Source organism: Arachis hypogaea, chromosome 13, assembly GCF_003086295.3.
Source record: "Arachis hypogaea cultivar Tifrunner chromosome 13, arahy.Tifrunner.gnm2.J5K5, whole genome shotgun sequence".
In the NCBI taxonomy this organism is placed as follows: Eukaryota; Viridiplantae; Streptophyta; class Magnoliopsida; order Fabales; family Fabaceae; genus Arachis; species Arachis hypogaea.
The window spans coordinates 97,997,794-98,003,638 of record NC_092048.1 but is presented as its reverse complement, the minus strand read 5'-3'; the positions used below and the strand labels follow the sequence as shown (position 1 = coordinate 98,003,638).

The window sequence follows — 5,845 nt, the reverse complement described above, 5'->3', positions numbered from 1 at the left end:
CTGGTGAGCTCTGCTAGTTGCTTGGCAAACACCTTGTTTTGGGCTAAGATTGTATCAACATGGTTCAGCTCCATAACTCCCTTAGTGTTGTGTCTCTCTGAAGCATAGTAGTACTCATTCTCAGCCACTGTCTCAATCACTTCAATGGCTTCTTCCACAATCTTTTTCCTGTTCAATGAACCTCCTGATGAATGGTCTACAGCCTTCCTTGATTCATAAGAAAGTCCATCATAGAAAATATGCAATTGCACCCAGTCATGGAACATGTCTGGTGGGCATTTCCTTGTCAAATCCTTGAACCTCTCCCATGCCTCGTAGAGAGTTTCACCATCTTGTTGTCTAAAAGTCTAAACCTCAGATCGAAGCCTATTGACCTTTTGTGGGGGGTAGAAACGTGCCAGAAACTTGCTTTCCACCTCATCCCAGGTTGTTAGGCTCCCCCTTGGGAATGATTCCAGCCACTTAGCTGCCTTGTCCCTAAGTGAAAATGGGAACAAGAGCAGTTTATAGGTATCTTCCTGGACTCCATTGGACTTCACAGTGTCGCAAATTCTCAGGAATTTTGTGAGATGTTGGTTTGGATCTTCATTAGCATTCCCACCAAATGAACAATGATTCTCCACAAGTGATATTAGCTGTGGTTTGAGTTCAAAATTGTTGGCCTGAATGGGTGGTTTCTGAATGCTGCTACCACAATTCCCAGAGGTTGGGTTTATGTATGAACCAAGAACCCTCCTCTCGGGAATGGCGTTGTTTCCATCAGCTCTCTCATGGTTGTGAACTTCTCTATCCATGTTGAGATCTAGAGCTTCCTCAAAATTGTCCTCAGATTCTCCTTCAGATTCTTCTTCTCCCAGTACTCTCTTCCCTCTTGCTTCCCTTCTAAGTTTATGAAGGGTCCGCTCTGGTTCGGTATAATGAGGAGTTGATGTCTCTCCTCTCCTACCTGTCATACAAGAACACAGCACAGGAAACAAACAAGTGAAATACTCTTGGTTAATGGAAGAGTATGGTTAGAGCAGTTGAGGAATTAATTCAAATAGTTAGTGAGTCAGTGAGTTAGTTGCTTGAATTTAAAGGCATAAAGAAAGAAAGCATGTAACAGAGTGCAGAAATTAAAATTCAACAAGTAACTTGAACTGAATTAACAAAGCAAGAAAAATGCTCAATATAGTTAACTTCCAATTTGAGAATTGTCGATCGAAAACCAATCCCCGGCAACGGCGCCATAAACTTGATGCTACGATTTTAAGAAATTGCACGATCGGCAAAAATTCCTTCCGGCAAGTGCACCGGTTATCGTCAAGTAAAAACTCACAATAGAGTGAGGTCGAATCCCACAAGGATTGGTTGAGTGAGCAATTCGGATTAGAAGTGTGTTCTAGTTGAGCGGAATCAAGATTTAGATGAGAATTGCGGAATGTAAAATTGCATGAATTAAAGATCGAGAAGCTTTCTAACAAAATTCAAGAGAAAAGATGGAAGAATAAGATAAAAACTATTATTGATTCATTGAATTACAATAGAGCTCCCTAACCCAATAAAAGGGGGTTTAGCGAGTCATAGCTCTGAATTCAATTACAAAAAGTATGAAAACTAGAAAAAATGATCCCCCAAATTCCCCCAAGTGCCAACCAACTTAAATTCTATCCTATTTATACACTTTCTAAATTGAGCTTCTGTTGTGTTTCTTGGGCTTTGAGGCCTTTCCCTGATTTCCTTTTGCTTTGGGTTTATGATCCATAATCCTGATGAGGCTGCTGATCCAATTCTGTAACATTCATTGAGCCAACTTAGTGATAATCAAGTAATGACACATGACTCAACAAATTGAAATTCCAGACTCATCAATTCTTCAGGCCCAATCCCATAAACCATGATATTCAATTGGGTTTCATACCAGAGTACGTTTAAGTTAATGTTTGTGCTCAAATGCTAACTTAAACTGAAATATCTTTGGCCCAGAAACCTTTTCAATTAGTGGCGTTTAAGTTGCAGTTTAAGCTTAAACTGCAACTTAAACGTTGGACACTCCTGGAGGTGGTATAATTCAAGCACGTTTAAGCTTCAGTTTAAGGTTAAACTGAAGCTTAAACGTGGAAATGGAAGAAGGCAAGTCTGGAGTGTGGAGTTGTCGAACACGTTTAAGCTTCAGTTTAAGGTTAAACTGAAGCTTAAACGTGGAAATGGAAGAAGGCAAGTCTGGAGTGTGGATTGTCGAACACGTTTAAGCTTTAGTTTAAGGTTAAACTGAAGCTTAAACGTGGAAATGAAGAAAGCAACCCTGGAGGAGAATGGTCGAACACGTTTAAGCTCCAGTTTAAGCTTAAACTGGAGCTTAAACGTGGAAATGGCTCCCTGGTGCATTTCTCATTTCTGGCGTTTAACTTCCAGTTTAAGGTTAAACTGGAGGTTAAACGCCACTTTCAGCTTTTCCTTAGCTTTCATGATTTTGGCGTTTAAGCTCCAGAGCTTAAACTGGGGCTTAAACGCCACTGATAGTTCACAGCATTATATGGCTTGGTAGTTTGAGTTCCAGTTTAAGCTTAAACTGGAACTTAAACTCCACATGTGATATTCAAGCTTCCTTTATTGATTTTGTTGCTTCCTTGCCTAGCCTCTTCTTCCCTGAAATCATCCAAACAACTGCATCAAAGTCTTGCAACATTTCATGAGAAATCTTCCATTCATAGCATTCAAGTAATATAACTAAAAACTCATGGAATTTGCATCAAAATCATACTGTTTGGATGGTTCATTGCTTTGTTATTCATTTAACCATTCTTGGTTACTTTAAGCTCAAGAAAATGCATAAAACAACTAAAACTAACAGAAAAATGCTAGTGAAACTAGCCTAAGATGCCTTGGCATCAGTTTACTATTGTTAAACCTATTTCTTCCACCATTATTAAAGCCTTGTTGAGGCTTTTGATCCTTCCATGAGAGATTTGGGTGATTTCTCCATGAGGGATTATAGGTGTTTCCATATGGTTCACCCATGTAATTCACCTCTGCTATTGCAGAATTTTCAGGATCATAGGCCTCTTCTTCAGAAGGCGCCTCATGAGTACTGTTGGATGTAGCTTGCATTCCATTCAGACTCTGAGAAATCATATTGACTTGTTGAGTCAGTATTTTGTTCTGAGCCAACATGGCATTCAGAGTATCAATTTCAAGAACTCCCTTCCTTGTAGGCGTCCCATTATTCACAGGATTCCTTTCAGAAGTATACATGAACTGGTTATTAGCAACCATGTCAATAAGTTCTTGAGCTTCTGCAGGCATTTTCTTTAGGTGAATGGATCCACCTGCAGAAGTATCCAATGACATCTTTGATAGCTCAGATAAACCATCATAGAATATATCCAGGATGGTCCATTCTGAAAGCATGTCAGAAGGACACTCTTTGGTCAGTTGCTTGTATCTCTCCCAAGCTTCATAGAGGGATTCACCTTCTTTCTGTCTGAAGGTTTGAACATCCACTTTAAGCTTACTAAGCTTTTGAGGAGGAAAGAACTTGGCTAAGAAAGCCGTGACCAGCTTATCCCAAGAGTTCAGGCTATCCTTGGGTTGAGAGTCCAACCACACTCTAGCTCTGTCTCTTACAGCAAAAGGGAAAAGCATGAGCCTGTAGACTTCAGGATCTACTCTATTAGTCTTAACAGTATCACAGATCTGCAAAAATTCAATTAAGAACTGAAAAGGATCTTCAGATGGAAGTTCATGAAACTTGCAGTTCTGCTGCATCAGAGAAACTAATTGAGGTTTCAGCTCAAAGTTGTTTGCTCCAATGGTGGGGATGGAGATGCTTCTTCCATGTAAATTGGAATTAGGTGCAGTAAAGTCACCAAGCATCCTCCTTGCATTATTATTATTTTCAGCTGCCATCTCCTCTTCTTCTTCGAAAATTTCTGAAAGGTGCTTGCTGGATGGTTGTAATTTAGCTTCTCTTAGTTTCCTCTTCAGAGTCCTTTCAGGTTCTGGATCTGCTTCAACAAGAATATTCTTGTCCTTGATCTTGCTCATATGAAAAAGAGGGAACAGAAAAATAATAATAGGGATCCTTTTTACCACAGTATAGAGGTCCCTGTGTGAGTAGAAGAAAAGAAGAAGAAAAGAATGTAATGTAAAGAAAGAAACACAAGGGTGAGAAGAGCAGAGATGTGAGATGAAGAGAAGTGTTAGTAGATGAATAAATACATAGAAGAAGATGAGAGAGAAGGATTTTCGAAAGTTATTTTTGAAAAATGGTTAGTGATTTTCGAAAATTAATAGAAGAATTAAATTAAAATTGAATTTTGAAACAATTGGTTAATTAAAAAGAATTTTTGAAAAAGAGGGAGATATTTTCGAAAATTAGAGAGAGAGAGTTAGTTAGGTAGTTTTGAAAAAGATAAGAAACAAACAAAAAGTTAGTTAGTTAGTTGAAACAAATTTGAAAATCAATTTTGAAAAGATAAGAAGATAAGAAGTTAGAAAAGATATTTTAAAATCAAATTTTTGCAAAAGATAAGATAAAAAGATATTTTTGAAAAGATATGATTGAAATTAATTTTGAAAAAGATTTGATTTTTAAAATCACAATTAATGACTTGATTCACAAGAAATCACAAGATATTATTCTAGAACTTAAAGTTTGAATCTTTCTTAACAAGCAAGTAACAAGCTTGAAATTTTTGAATCAAAACATTAATTGATGATGTTATTTTCGAAAATTATGTGATAAAGATAAGAAAAAGATTTTTTGAAAAATATTTTTAAAATTTTCAAAAATAGCTAAGAAAAATGAAAAAGATTTGATTTTTGAAAAAGATAAGATTTTTAAATTGAAAATTTGATTTGACTCATAAAAACAACTAGATTTTAAAAATTTTTGAAAAAGTCAAATCTGATTTTCGAAATTTATGAGTGAAAAAGGGGGAGATATATATTTTTTTTTTATTTTTGAATTTTTAATGATGAGAGAGAAAAACAATGAAAATGCTCAATGCATGGAAATTTTAGATCAAAACATGTGATGAATGTAAGAACACTATGAATGTCAAGATGAACACCAAGAACACTTTGAATGTCAAGATGAACATCAAGAACTTATTTTTGAAAAATTTTTGATGCAAAGAAAACATGCAAGACACCAAACTTAGAAATCTTTCATGTTCAGACACTATGAATGCAAAAATGCACATGTAAAACAAGAAAAGACACAAAACAAGAAAACATCAAGATCAAATAAGAAGACTTACCAAGAACAACTTGAAAATCATGAAGAACACTATGAATGCATGAAATTTCGAAAAAAATGCAAGATGAGCATGCAATTGACACCAAACTTAAAATCTGACTCAAGACTCAAATAAGAAACATAAAATATTTTTGGTTTTTATGATTTTATGATTTTTTTTTTTGGATTTTTCAAAAATTATTTGAAAAAGAAAAATAAGGATTCCAAAATTTTTAATATGAATTCCAGGAATCTTGCACTCTTAGTCTAAAGCTCCAATCTGAGGGTTAGACATGGCTTAATAGCCAGTCAAACTTTAGCATGTAAATCTTTTGGATCTGGAACAGCAGCAAGTGGATTAGTAACAACTAGCTTGCTCTTGATAATGTTGGGTTGGAAGCCCCAGTCTAAATGAATTTAGACATGGCTTTATAGCCAGTCAGGCTTCAACATGCTTCATGAAACACTAGAATTCATTCTTAAAAATTCTGAAGAACATAATAAAAATATTTGAAGAAAAATTTTTTTTTCTTTTCGAAAACAAATGAGAAATTTTTGAAAGATTTTTGAAAAATTTTTGAAAATAAAACAAAAAGAAAATTACCTAATCTGAGCAACAAGATG

General features: G+C 35.6%; 2 non-coding genes across 2 annotated transcripts; both read left to right on the top strand.

Moving 5' to 3' along the window:
• Window positions 1–264: 264 nt before the first annotated feature.
• LOC112739788 (small nucleolar RNA R71) lies at window positions 265–368 on the top strand. Its single transcript, XR_003170727.1, has one exon. It is a non-coding gene; the product is annotated as a small nucleolar RNA R71 (small nucleolar RNA).
• Window positions 369–3,384: 3,016 nt separating this feature from the next.
• LOC112739285 (small nucleolar RNA R71) lies at window positions 3,385–3,492 on the top strand. The gene has a single exon (XR_003170218.1). It is a non-coding gene; the product is annotated as a small nucleolar RNA R71 (small nucleolar RNA).
• The last annotated feature ends 2,353 nt before the right edge of the window (window positions 3,493–5,845 follow it).